Source organism: Eurosta solidaginis, chromosome 2, assembly GCF_040869045.1.
Source record: "Eurosta solidaginis isolate ZX-2024a chromosome 2, ASM4086904v1, whole genome shotgun sequence".
NCBI classification, from domain to species: Eukaryota; Metazoa; Arthropoda; class Insecta; order Diptera; family Tephritidae; genus Eurosta; species Eurosta solidaginis.
Genome location: NC_090320.1, coordinates 80323611 through 80338556, shown reverse-complemented (window position 1 = coordinate 80338556; position 14946 = coordinate 80323611). Strand labels below are relative to the sequence as shown.

Sequence of the window (14946 nt, the reverse complement as noted above, 5' to 3'; positions counted from 1 at the left end):
GTACTGGAACAGTCTTTCAATATGTGTGACTGAGAGAGGCAATTGAAACACATATTGTTTTCTCTCACAAACCTTCTGCGATCAAAGGTCGACAGCTTCTTAAATTTAAAGTAACCTATAAGGGGGTGAGATGAGGTTTTACACATAGCGCACTTGTACATTGTCCGCTGCTATGAGACTGGGTGTGGGAGGTCGATCTATTTTGAAAGGGTTGCGACTGCTGGGGTTTAAATGATGGCCTAGCTTGTGGGGTGGCTTTAAATTTATTTGGTCGCCATTGATCGACTCGCTCTACGACTTCATATCGAGTTGTGAGGAACTGGTCGATTTGGGACCAGCTGGGAAGTTCTCTTCTAGAGGTTAGAGATTGCTCCCACAACGTGACTGTATTTTCTGGGAGTTTAGAGGTCACCAGATAAATAAGTATGGGGTCCCAGTTTTCTGTGGATACTAGTTGCATAGCGAGAATTTGTAGGCAATTATTTACCGACGATTGCAACCTTTGTATATCCTCACTGTTTTCGGTTCGGTGTTTTTTAAGTTCATCAGAGCCCGTATTTGGTTGTCTACGAGAACTCGTCTGTTCTCATATCGAGACTTTAGGGCTTCCCACGCTAAGACAAAGTTGTCATCAGTCAAGGGAAATTGGTTGACTCTTTGAGCTGCCTTTCCTTGGGTTTTGTATCTGAGGTGATACAATTTTTGCGCTTGGGAGAGTTTGGGATGGTTAATATAAACGGCTGTGAACATGTCACGAAATGAGGGCCATTTTTCATAACCACCATAAAATATTTCGGTATCGCAGGGAGGAATTTTCAGCGAAATACCGGAGTTATCGGGTGGACTTGGTGTGACGGCAGGGGGAGCGGGGGCATTTGCTTGTTTAAGCAACTGAAGCTGGTATTTGCTATTAGCAGATGTTGGAAAATCTTCGGGCAGGTCCTGATCTGGGGTTTCGACAATTTTATCGAAGATTTGTTGGACTCGATTCCAGAATTTTTCTATATTCGAGTTTTTTATGTTGAGAGAAGACTCAGTGTTGTCTTGGAGGGACATCGACCTAAACCGAGCACAATATTCCATGAAATTGTCTGTTTCGGAAATAAATTTTTTGGGGCAGACGAGATTTTAAATCTTTTAACTCCTTGAGTTTTGGAGCCACTTTGTTTGGTTTCATCGTCACTCATTTTTGAGCTTTGTTTTATGACGCTTGGAGTTGAGAATTAACAAAAAATTTAACTTTAGAGAGAAAACTTTTTTTTTTTGAAGAGAGAGTATTTGCTTTTAACTATGTGAGGGAGTTACGTTTATATATTCACGTTAAATAGCAAGAGAGAATAATTTTCAAAACCATAAAAAAGTTTTTAAGTTAAATTTATTTGAGGGTGAGACTGAGAAAAGTTTACCACTGTGCTGCGTTTGCACTATATTTAATATATTTAATATATGTATATGAGGGTGGTTTAAATATACGTGGGAAAAATTATGTGAGATATATGTATATATACGTATTAAAAGTATCTCGGGGGTAAATTATTATAATTTTGATACGTGAAATTAATTCGTATGAGATTATTTAAAAAGGTGTCTTTTTTTTTGGTTTTTTGTTTTCGGTGTGACTTAGAGGAGTCTTATTTAGCTTCGATTTGTTGGACTGTAGAGGCTTTGAGGAGAGAGAAATTAGTAGCTTATCGAAATTCTTAATGGGGATTGAGAATTTATAGCGTGCAAATTTAATGCGAGAAAAGTGCTATTACACGCACTGCACCACTCTTGTACCACTGTGCACGATATTTTATTTCACCGCTTATGTCGTTTTCTTTCTTTTGTATATCCGTATGTATGTATACGCAAGTATGGAGATTTAAAAATATTTTTTGCGTTTTGTATTAATTTAAATAGGGATAAATAAGAAAACTTTAGAGGTTTTGCTATGATAAAGAGCGATATACAACTGTAATGCCGAAAAAATTATTTGAGAGGTAAAATCGATATACGTGCCCACTGTATCTAGCTTAGTTTTTCTTATTATGTTTTGCACATATACCGTACTGAGTTTTGCAATATGGGGTTATTGCTGTGTATATATGTGCATATACGAAAAGGGATATGTGTATATGAAGAGGTATATAAGAGAAGTTTTGGCGGGAAATTGAGAAAATTTGGCGGGAAATAATAATCCTCGAGAATGAATTTTTCTTTAATTTTCTCGTTTATGTTCTTCGTCGTACTGGGAAGTGGGTATTAAATTTGATTTAATACTCACGGTTTTTGGCAAGGCCTATTTATTGTGATTTAGGAGCACTTTTGATCGCTGGCTGCTTAATGGCGACGAAGGACCATTGATTAGGGGGGTGGTAGGATAATTTTACCTTACCCTTTTGGTATGTGGCTGTGGGTACGGCTGGGTTGGCGAGGTTAGGCTAATGATGGTTGTATCTGCTTTTCCTGGCGAGATATAGCTGTAGTGTTGATGGCGGTGTTTTAATGACGATGGTGTCGAGGTTGCGGCAATAGCAGCGAGTTGCACTTTTATGGTGCTGCAATTTTTGGATCTGGATGTGGCTCTTTCGGCGGCGGTGGCAGTCGATCTTTTGGTGGATCCTGTAACGTTCCCCTTTTATATGGGTATGTACGGATTTAATAATCCTTGACACTTTATGTGAACCGGAGTTTCTAAAAATTTCGCTTAAGTGCGCACGATTGAAACTTACTTATGTGACAACGAATTAAGTAACACAATTTCACAAATTTGGCGAATATTCGATAAATTGTATTCTTTTATAATTTCAATTCTTTTATGCTTAGAATTTAAGAAGATAAAACAAAGTCACAACCGGGGTAGTTAAATTCTTCGAATTAATGATCAAAGTCAAAACTACAAGAGTATATATATATGTACATATGTCACCTGTCAATTCATCAGTCGGGGTTGCCAGAGAGACGAAATAGAAACTGGTATAATATTTGCCCCAACTGATGAGTATGAGTCGTGACTCCTAACTCTTATGTGGCTATACATAGTTGTGTATACATTTTTCAATATACATATTTACAGGTATGTATCTTAGTTCATGTAGTTATAAAATAAACATATGGACCTATAAATTCAATCTAAAATTCAGTATAAAATTCAGTTCTTTTAATTGGTTATAAAAATACGATGTTGATGGAGTTGGCTGTTGATGACTACGACATGATGATTAACTTATTTACGTACATACAAGTGTTTACTTAGTATCAGATTAGTGATGTGTGTATCACTTAGTGTTACTAATATTCGTCACAATACTTTCTGGGCTGGATGGCGGAATGTATGAAACACAAATGAACAGTTGACCCCGAGAGCCATGAATCCGTACACAAAGTTGATCATGTAGCGTGTCACTGTCACTTAAAGAAATAAGCGAGGCCTGAAGACCGACCCGGGCGGCAATCAGCAAACCACCTTCTCTATTTAAGCCAGTCTTTGTTGCGTATCTAACTTTACGGAAAACATGATACAGCTTAGGATCAAAAAACTCAGATTAAGGCAGATCGTTATATTGACTGGCCAGTGGCCACATCTTAGGCTTCAGAACTTGATCAAAGTGCTTCATCTACACCAAGCTTAAAATTTACACATTTGGGGTTACTCGACTCCGACTTCTTAGTAAGCTTGAAACACTGCAGTTGGTGCTTTTTTAGATTAGTATACTTAATCACATACTCAATAATTTCCGCAGGCGTGACCAAGAGTAAAAAAGACGAAAGATGAAACCATCTGAAACGGGCAGCTATAAAAGTTCAGTAGACACCGTGAACGCCTATGATTGGTGTTTTTGTAAAATTATTGTTGTTGTTAACATTTTTGCTTTGTCATTAGGAAATTCAAGCAAAATAGGTTGGATGACCGATGAACTTGACTGCACATTAGGACTCCCACCACTAGCAGTAACAATTTTTAATGGACGATGTGGCAGCGCGCTGCCCTCAAGTGGCCCAATGGAACTATGCTAATCCTGTTCACGCGATCGATTTACATATATATATTGTGACAAATATTAGTATCACTAAGCCGATACTAAGCAGCCACTTGTATGTACGTAAACAAATCAATCATCAACGGAGAGATACTCATAAACACATGTAATCTTCAGCCGAAGTAGTACTCACATATAAACACGGATATGGCTATGCGAGAAGCTATAAACTACAAATACACATGCATATAGCTGGTAACCAAGTAGTAGATTCTAGAAGTAGAAACGTCTAGATGTTTGGAGAAATATGCGGACAAGGCAACAGAGTATAAAAGCAGCACAAGCTGAGTAGTCAGTAATCAGTTTGAATTAAGCACGCTATTGGTTGTGAAGTATAAGTGTTATTGTGAAGTACCCTCAAAGTAGTCGAATAAAGGCTATTTTGCATTATTGAATATTGGAGTTATTTATTCAACAGTTTAGCGATTCGAACGGTAGCAGAAGATGGAAAAAGCGGAATTTCCCTAAATTCGTTACAATATATATCATAACTTTTTGTTTTTGCCGAGTATTTGATGGGCAGCGGTTTGTCAAGCGTCGAGATCTGAGACTTCTCAGCTACAGAAGATATATCATCAGCCAAGCGTAAAGCTTAAAGAGAACAGAAGTTCACTTCATTCAGAAGGAATGTGCTTGAAATTGATCCATTTAAAAGTTTTGTCATAAATATTACACCAAGTATTTCCCTTCGATTAGGAAGAGTTGGAAGATTGATAAGCTTTAATCGATTAGTATAAGGTGGAAGATTATATAAAGTCCCATTGAAAATTTCTTAAGGCAAATAGTAAAAATTGTTTTTGTGTTGATTCGAGACTGTCTGCATGGACTTGATAACATGGATTCCAGATTACTGAGCCATATTCTAATATTGGCCTAACTAAATTTGTAAAAAGTGCTTTAGTTACGTAAGGGTCGTTAAATTCTTTTGACCACCGTTTCACAAACGCAAAAACACCTTGGCCTTTATTCACTGTAGCATTAATATGAAGGTTGAAACTAAAAGTTTGGAATCCATCATGACTCCCAAGTCAACAAAACTATTTTCAATTTCTAGACTATAGTTGTTAATTGTATATGAAGCTGGTGCCGAAATTCTCCGAGAAAAACACATAACTTTACATTTTTTAAGATAGAGCGGCATATAATTTACATTGCACCAGGTAACCAAGTGATTTAAATCCGTTTGAAGCAAGGAATTTTCCTCAACAGGCGCGTATGATTTTGATTATTTTATTGTATTGGATAAATCGTTTTTGAACAACAAGAACAGAATCGGACCAAGATGGCTGCCCTGAGGAACACCAGAAGAAACATTGATGACCCCAGAAAGTGTGTTTTTAAAGATTACTTTTTGCGTACGATTACCAAGATACGAAGAAATTCAACATATAAGACGGAGTTGAAAACCAAGTTGACCGAGCTTATAAATAAGTAATGGGTGTGATACTTTGTCGAAGGCTTTACTGAAATCGGTGTAAATTACATCGGTGTGAAGGCTATTTCTAAAACCATTAGAAACGTGAGTGGTAAATTCCAGTAAATTTGTGATAGTTGATTTGCCCTTACAGAATCCATGTTACGAGGTTGCAACTATGGGGGAAATAGAGAACGTTAGATGGTGGCTAACAATAGCTTCAAATAACTTTGGGATTACGGATAGCTTTGCTATGCCTCGATAGTTTTCTTTTGCAGACCTTCTTCCATTTTTTTGCAGCGAGATAAGAAAATATTCCTTCCAAATTGTTGGAAAACAGCATATATTAAAGATAAATTAAATAAATCTGATAGATGTATGCAGCACATTTTTTAACAAAGTGTGCCGGTATGCTATCAGGGCCGTATGTATATGATACTTTTAAAATTTTTTAATAAGATACTTCGGAAGAAGATATAAATGGCGCTCTGATTTAATTACATGTATCAAGATGGTTTGGGTATTCATTAGGCGAAACGTTGGTCTCAATAGAGTAATTTGATTAGAAATATTCTGCAAAGAAGCCGGCGATCTCTTGATCATCGCTGGAAATATTATCTTTGAATTTCTTGGATGATGGAAACCCTTTAATCCTGCGTTTAGAGTTTACGAATCCGTAAAATGCTTTCGGATTGCAAATTATATTTCTTTTCCTTTTGCAACGAATAGCTTTGTAACACTTTTTGTTCAATTGAAAATACTTATGGCGTGGAATTGAGTACTGTAAGTAATGGTTATGTAAACCCGTCTCCTTAAACAACTTGGTTAATGGTTATGTAAACCCGTCTCCTTAAACAACTTGTAAGACCGAGACTTTTTATTTTTTTTTTAATTTCAGCTCTTTAGTGAACCATACTTGGCTTGTATCGGAATGTACACAAAACCGCTTAGGTACGTATTTTTCCAAAAGACAGTAAATGGTGTTGTAAAAGTGAGAAACGTTTTGCTCCAGATCAGCATTAAATATTGGCCACACTATTCGAAATAGATCACGATTTAATTATTTGAAATTGGCCTTCGCAAAGTCAAAGCGATAACTGGAGTTGAATCTTTTATTATCGCGGTTACAAGCATTACTTAACACTTCGTAAACTATTTTGAAGGAAGGGTGGTAATGGAATAATTAGAGTCATCATCCACAAATGCTAAATCTAATACTTTTCCGAATTTATTTGATTGGATGTTGATTTGTTCAAGGCAAAGTTCGGCCATTCCGTCTAGAAACACATTGTTCGAAGAATTTGACGAAACTGGTACTATATTACAGTCAGAGATGCACCATGAAATGTGCGGCATATTGAAGTCACCCAAGACAATAATGGAATTGGAAGGCTTTACCATCGACTTTACAGTTTTTAGCAAGGAAATGTGATGCATATAAACGGACAGTTCAGAAGATGGCGGGATATAACAGATGGCTAGATAAATGTGGCTATTTGATAGCTGGGTGTGTATTAGGTCGGGTCGATTTGTGGGGAGGCAAAAAATCGCCCATTGCTCTGTGAAAATCATATTCTAGGGATCAAAATAAGAAACTTTGCCGAAGGAACCTTACCTCTAAAACGAATTCTGATGCCCCCCCCCCCCCTCCTTTGGGTCGTTGGGGCAAATTTTGAAAAATCCCACTTTGAAATGCCCATGTTTTTTTTTTTGGAGTTTATTTTTCTCTTTAGAAATTCATTTAGTCAGAACATATGTAAATGAAAAAATGAATTTAACTTATTAATAGAAAAGAAATTAAAAAAACTGATTAGAAATTAGCGTTTTTACAACCACCTTTTAAAACCAAGGCATCACTGTGATGCATTTGCATGTCGTAAACATAGTTGTGTGGGTTTTTTATTCAACCGTTTTAAAAAATGAAGGTATCACTGTGACACAATTGCAGATCGTAAAATTGCTTGTGTTGTTTTTTTAAGCCACCACAAGACACAGCAGGTAGAATTGAAATTGCCCCTACCCAAAAGTTCGACCCAAAGGGGGGACATCAGAATTCGTTTTAGAGGTATGGTTCCTTCGGCAAAGTTTCTTATTTTGATCCCTAGAATACGATTTCCACAGAGCAATGAGCGATTTTTAAATCGACCCGCCCTAGTGTGTATGCATAAGAACTCAATTGTATCGATGGTGGGTACGATAATCTCTTCATATGGTATTGAAGAGTGTACAGCAAGCAGAACTCCACCTCCGATTCTGTTCATGCGGTCATATCTCTATATCTGGTAGTCATTGCAGTGGGTCTCTGAATTAAAGACATGAGGTTTCAGCCAAGTTTCAGTAAAAGCAATTATATCATAACATAAGTTAAATGATTTTAAAAACAGTTCAATTAATTTGGTGTTTAAGCCTCTAACATGTTGATAAAATATATCTAAAGCAAGTTTTGCGTTCAGTTTTTTGACTCAGTGCTATTAAGAGGGATCTTTGCTAAGTGTAGAACACTCCTATTCCGCCTATATTCAAATTCTCGCACAAATACCCCAAGGGGGTAAAAATCGTTACTCAAGATAGTATCAAAATGTTCAATAGGTACATCTAATCTAAAGGGAGATACATTTCTTTCATAGCTAAAATTAAATTTCCGAATTGTTACTTGGTCGCTTTTCGTTTTTGAGCAGATATAGGACTTCAGAAACTCTTCAGTAGTCTTCCTCTCGAATATCGACACAAATATGGATTCTTAGGAGAGATTACAACCAACTCCCTAGTTCCAGGCTCAGTCGCCTGAGAACGGTCTACAGGCTCAATTTTCTTTTTATAAGCTTTTATTTAGTTTCACTTTTGTTGTCTGTAATGGAATCTTGCAAGTTAAATTTGATACACTTCGCGGTGTCCGATTGAGCTGAAATTTTGCACACACGTATAACTCCGATGACAATGCACTATTACTTTGTTAGAATTCGATAAATTAATCGATAACACAGTTATTGGTAAAGATTTGTATTTACTTTGGCATAACAGCCTAAGTCCCATACAAACCCGCCGGTACCTATCCGTGAATTGTGATATTTGGACGTGGTGAATCACGCGTGGTGAATCTCACGCTTGCGAAAAGCGGAGACACAACCCTCTGTTGTATTTCTGTGTATAACCAACATAGCTGAATTTTTAAGGCTGTTTAACTCTGTAATCTTTTCGGTAATTTATTTTGCTTTTGGAAAAATTACCTATTTGAAAAAAGCTGGCTGAAAAATATTGGCATAACAGCTTAAGTTAAATCAAGAATGGAAAATCTTGGAAAATTTGAGCAGATGTGGCAATTTCGCGCGTCCGTTGAACGAAATATTGACAATCTGCTGATCATCGCTAGGAAATTAGCGACATTCCATCAACTAAGCAGCACTTTAGCAATACTACTGTTATTATTTGGCCGCTCAAACACACACATATTAATTGTGCATTAAATCTAAAATATACAAATACACCATAATAATTTACACGGCCAAAGCCATAATAATTTACACGGGTCATCAATTTTTTCTCTGATTCAAAATCTGAACTACCAGCGCTACCGTCAACAGCTCAGTGTCATCATTGCCAGTAGCGCCAATAACACCAAACTCGTGCCTGACACACAAAAGTCGTTTCACTCAATAGCGCAAGTAAAATGTACTACGCACTCACTACTAAGTAGCGTCAAAAATTCGCTTGGAGTCATTTCGTCAATGAGCTACCATTGAGCTGGCACCGCATTGGCGCTGGCGCCATGCAATTTACATCACTAAAATTGCGCGAATGCCCAGGCTCATGACTTTGTTAATCCAGATGGTGAAAACGAACACTCAAAGGAATGCAACCTTGCAAACAACAGCCGTCATTTTTAAAGTGTAAAAATTCTGTGATACATCGAACGCTAACGCGGTTAGGTTCTTATCGGTAAGTGTTGCATACTTTTCTGCGCACTTGATTTTGTTTTACAGATTTTTGGCGATGGAATTTTAGATAAGCGAAAGTTGGAATATTAGCCGTGTTTTTTTATACACGCGTATAGGTTTACGTTTGCGCGTGAAAAAAAACGCCTATCCTCGCTTACATATTGCTTAGGAGACCCATCTAGCGGCAGTGGTTAAACAACTAGCTACAGCTACAGCGTGTACCGAAAAGCGGAGACACGACCCTCTGTTGTATGCCTGTGTATAACATATAGCTTAATCAGTTGCGATGAATTGTGGACACACATAGAATACATAGAATTAGTGTAGGGGGTGAAACAAAAACACATATTTCAGTTACATCTGCGTATAATGCGTATTGGAATTTATTAGTATATACATTTTATGCGCAGCAACTTCAGAGGTGTATTTAAAGTTTGGCGCTTAGCAGTCCATATAAATTATAAGCGTATAGACGTTTACGTGTAAAAAAAAAATACGGCTATTATTTTAAAACAGATTTAACACACAGAGCAGAGATCTGCAATGAGTAGTTGTAAACTGAACGCCACGTAGGCCAAGTCACAATAAAATATGATTTTAAGTTAGTTAACACTGTTTGACACAATTTTATATGTGCTCTCTGTCAAAAGCCGAGTTAGGTCTTTAGCAGGTATTCGAATCGAAGAACTTGACTGTTCAAAGTTGACTTCGAAGAAACCCTGTAATGTTGATGCATTAAAAGAAATGGATAGAATTAGAAACGTTACAAATAACTAAGTAAAGTTTACGTAACTAATTTAAACAATTCTTTACTCTACTAAAAATAAAAAAATAAAAATTCATATTTAAATTAAATTTAAGAAAAAGGCTTTTCTAAGAACAAGCTTCTATTACTTGGTAATAAAACGAACTAAGAAGTAAAACATAAAATTAAAGAAAAAAAAACTTTTTTAAAAATAAGCTTTTATTATTTTGGTTAAGAAAATTAACTAAAAATTAAACAATAAATTGACTCTAAAGAAATATAACACTTTACAAGTCCATTGTAAGCTTAAACGATAATTAGGCTTTTTCGTCTGCGACAAAAAAATTCTATATCGTACATAATTATATATTTTTAACATTAAAACTTTACACCTAAATTATTAAAGCTTACAGTTTATATCACAGTCCTAATTGTTCTAATAAAAGCGTGTTACATTGCGATAGCAAGAAAATTAGATCCTAAATGTTCTTAATTATACCATCAAAATTTAACACGTTTTTTATTAGAACAATTTGGACTTTGATATAAACTGTAAGCTTTAATAATTTAGGTGTAAAGTTTTAATGTTAAAAATATATAATTATGTGCGATATAGAAATTTTTTGTCGCAGACGAAAAAGCCTAATTATCGTTTAAGCTTACAATGGACTTATAAAGTGTTATATTTCTTTAGAGTCAATTTATTGTTTACTTTTTAGTTAATTTTCTTAACCAAAATAATAAAAGCTTATTTTTAAAAAAGTTTTTTTTTCTTTAATTTTATTTAGCTGCTGGTTTTGTTGGAGGTGCCTTTGATGTTGAAGGCTCTGCTATAAGTGGACTTGGGGATGCTAAGTTTATTAATTCTACGGTGCTAGGTACGGGAACGATTGGGTTCGGGGTGCTTTGAAGGGGGTCGAGGGTCAGAACGCCAGCCGAGACATTAGTCCATTTTCGTTTAGTATCACGGCTGTCACTATTAGCATTAGAAGGTAATTCAGTAATACATTTAAAAGTTTTAAACAAGTTTTCATAATACTTGAATTTATCCCCCAATGCAGAAAGTTGTAAGGGTTAACAGCAACCGCAACAGGTTTATCCCTAAGAGTCCGCTTTAGCATTAGCAGTAACAGCAGCATATGATTTATCAGCATTCGTAGAAGTATTAGGTATTAAAGACCGGACACATAAGCAGTTCTTCATATAGATGAGTTTAACACAAGCTATGCATTATGAGTATATTGCACGTATTTTTATGGAGAACGTTAGAATGAGCGACACTGGCGCCATCTCATATTGAAAAGTAGCCAACTTCCAAATTTTGTGGCAAGCATATCGTAAGAAGAAGAATTTGACATTTGCTTTGGCTAAAGGCTCCATTACTGATACTTAGCATAGACTTGGCTTGCCAACTGTCACTTACAGTTCTGTTAAATGAACATTACATGTTACTGATTACTCAAAACTTAACTTGACTTAGAAGTCTGTTGAATTTTGATTTTCTATGTAAGTTCTAAGTGACGTTTACATTTTGAGATGCCATTTGTTTGTTTCCATTTCATTTTGACATTTTGTCATACAAATTGACATTTATTTAAAAATAAATTTCAACGCTGATTATGATGCCAGATTTTATGCGCCAAGTGGAGTATAATCGTGGCTAAGTTGCCAAGTTTACGCCAAGTTTACGCCAAGTCTATGCTAAGTATCAGTAACGGGGGCTTAAGGGTGTTGGCACACTTTGCAAGTGAAATTATTTTTCTCACTGGTTGGTAAATTTTCTAACATTTTTCGCAATTAAAAAATTCAATATAACAATCGAATAGGACACAAAATATGTTAGCAAGTATTTTTATTGGTTAAACAAAGTCTCTGTTATTTCTATTTTTTATGTGTGATATCTTTTTCACTGGAATTACTCCTTGGTATATTTGTTATATATGTATTCGTATGCTTGTAAACTTTCTTTGTTTTTAAACAAATGAACCTTTAGAAGCTAAACGCTGTAAACCATATGCGGCAACGCCCTAAAAAAGCGTTAAAATTACGTAGATTGTTGGCGTTTTCTTAAAGTTGTTTCAAGCGTATCAAAATACAAACACAATTGGCCACGCATTGTACGCACACACATACAGATGGAATAATGCACATTTACGGTTGTGAACACTTTTGCTGTGTTATTTTTTGAAAATTAACTAAATCATAGTTGTTTCATTCTTTTTTGAAATTGGTCTGCAATTGAATCACTCTTCTTTTATCTTAATCTCAAGTAACGGCGTTGTATTAATCAACCAATTATCCGAAAGCAACGAAGCACTACGAAAAGGTTTAACTAAACATCTGTAAGAACTATGTAAATAAATATATTTAAAAAAAATTTACCAATGCACACAAATTTATACAGCTTGAGACACATATAACAGTTATACAGTCATGGTTATTATATTTACGTTTACCTTACGCGCGGGGTACAACACTTTTTTAAGCAACCAATACATGAACAATCAATTTTTGTTAACACATACAAATGGCTTTTGCATATTTTGATAACTCGCAGGTAGGTAATTATTTATCATATGCAAAATATTACTACTTGTATACGTACATATGTACATACATATATTATATATTGAAACTATGCAACCTTCTTAATTTTTTAAAAACACCAACGAAAAAAGTTGCAGATTTTTTATTCCCTAAAACTGAAATGCAAGTGGACACCGTATAACCGCAGAACTTTCAGCCTTTTCAATTCCACAACTATCGAACACGGCGAGTGATTTCAAACTAAATATGTTGCTGGTTAGAGCTCCGTCAGCCATTCGGCTTGCTCAGCTTATTTAGGGCTCTCAGTTACTAACTTCCAGCTCTTGCTGTTTTGGCTTGATGCTCACATGCATGTTTTGAACTACATTTGTCTGTTTGTTTGTACCTGTGTGTATATGCTCAAATAATTATTTCTCTCATTTTAACCAATATTTATATCCAAGAGATCTTTTTTGTATATGTATTTGATGTTAACACCCTCAACTGACTGTATTGGATTAGTCATTTCTATACGTCGATTACCTATACCTTGATATTTTCTAGTTGACGGTTAAAATGGGATATTTAACGTATTCTAAATCCCGAAAATCATAGATACAGTGTTTGATGAATAGTACAATTACACTAATGGTTTAGAGGGTATTCGAAGATAACTTTTTAGTAGAGCTGGATTTCGATTCGATTCTTAATCGATTTAATCGATCTTTTTTTAGAAATGTAGAATCGATTTTTTCTTTAAATCGTTCGATTCTTTTGGCATCGAAGTTTTCATCACTATGTACTTTACGGACGCTTGAGGAAAAACGTATTCTGTAATTTTTGTTTTTATAAATTTAGCTTTATTGTGTTGGTGGCTTCTAGAGAAAGGAGAAAGATGAAGAAATTTCTTCGCACTTCTGGCAAGCAATATATTGAACATGTGTTTATCTATTTTATGGTATGATATTGTATTCAGTACGAAATTAAAACTAATTAATACCACATTTTTAGATTCTAGTAAGCCAATTGAAAGTGACCCTGAAGGGAAATTCAATCTTATTATAAGTAATCCAAGGATTCGCAGATCTGTTGTCTGGAATTACTTTAGTCAAGTGCAGGGCGATTCTGTGAAATGCAAATTATGCGGAAAAAAAGCAAAACAGGTGGAAATACAAACAATTTGTTAAATCACTTGAAGCGGTCTTATCCAACGTTGATGGAAATGTCTTCATCAGCAGCTCCTATAGAACCCTTTTTTGAACCTAATAACAACAACATAAGGAAGTTTCAGTCTGTAGATGAGCGAAAAAAAAAACAACTGGATTGTGCTTTGATTAGAATATTTGCCACAGATATGCAACCCTTTAGGATTGTCGAAGATAACGGATTGAGATCTTTTGCACAATGCTTGGATCCTCGGTACATTTTGCCTTTACGAGTGACATTAAGAAACACACTTTTAACAAATATATAAAATCAATACTTTTATGACATAGACAGCAGCAAACACGAAAACAGAAGTCGCAATTTTTATGAAATTTCGTCAATTAAATTCCTTATTCCTTTTTATTTTCAATAAGCTAAGAAAATACTTCCATAAAGTTTTTAACTGAAACTACGCAAACCATGACACAAATTTCCGTATGTTGTCAATTGAAAATTCCGTACACCTCATTGATTAAAAAGTTGCGAAACGTATCCTGAGAACATGTTACTTTAAGTATGTAATAAATAATTCCTTTTTATATGACGCTGAACATAGATCGATTGTAATGCCGTAAACGAAGCGAGAACATTATACATATTGTAATAATTGCCGTCTCACTCACTGGAAGTTTTACAGCTCCGGCTCACGGAAATGCTCTGGATCATTGAGAGACTTGAGAAGCAGATGTCGTGAAATTTTCGCACACGTGAAGTGTGATAGGCAGATGTCGCCGCTGTTTTTCATTTAACTCATAGGGCGAAAGGCTAAGCAGCGACATCTATTTTTGAAAAAGTAGGTTTATTAAAGGCAGCGTTGCCAAACTAAAAAGAAGTAATTAACAAATTACCTGGCTCACAAAATGAACCAGCCTCTATCGGGATTTATCTGGCTCAAATCGTTGTTGTTGCATTTATATGCTAAATTATTTATCTGGCTCAGGATTTGGCCACCGGATGACGGCAAATAAGTATTAAAGAAGAAAGTGTATTGGTTAATGTTCCCAAGGTTGCTTTTCCTACATTTTGAAATAAAAGATTAAAAAAAAAACGCAAAAAGTATGACATTACGTTAAAGACTATACTAATTATCTCACTCCC

The 14946-nt window shown here is 35.4% G+C and overlaps 1 protein-coding gene across 5 annotated transcripts in view; it reads right to left on the bottom strand.

Annotated features, from left to right (window-relative positions):
• Positions 1–12892, bottom strand: part of Gli (carboxyl ester lipase-like protein Gli) — a 126405-nt gene extending 113513 nt beyond the window's left edge. The window contains exon 1 of one of the 5 annotated variants that reach the window (XM_067765900.1): positions 12499–12892. The gene's annotated coding sequence lies outside the window, so the exon portion shown is untranslated. The remainder of the gene's footprint in view (positions 1–12498) is intronic. The other 4 variants (XM_067765901.1, XM_067765903.1, XM_067765902.1 and 1 more) reach the window with 4 other exon arrangements.
• Positions 12893–14946: the final 2054 nt, after the last annotated feature.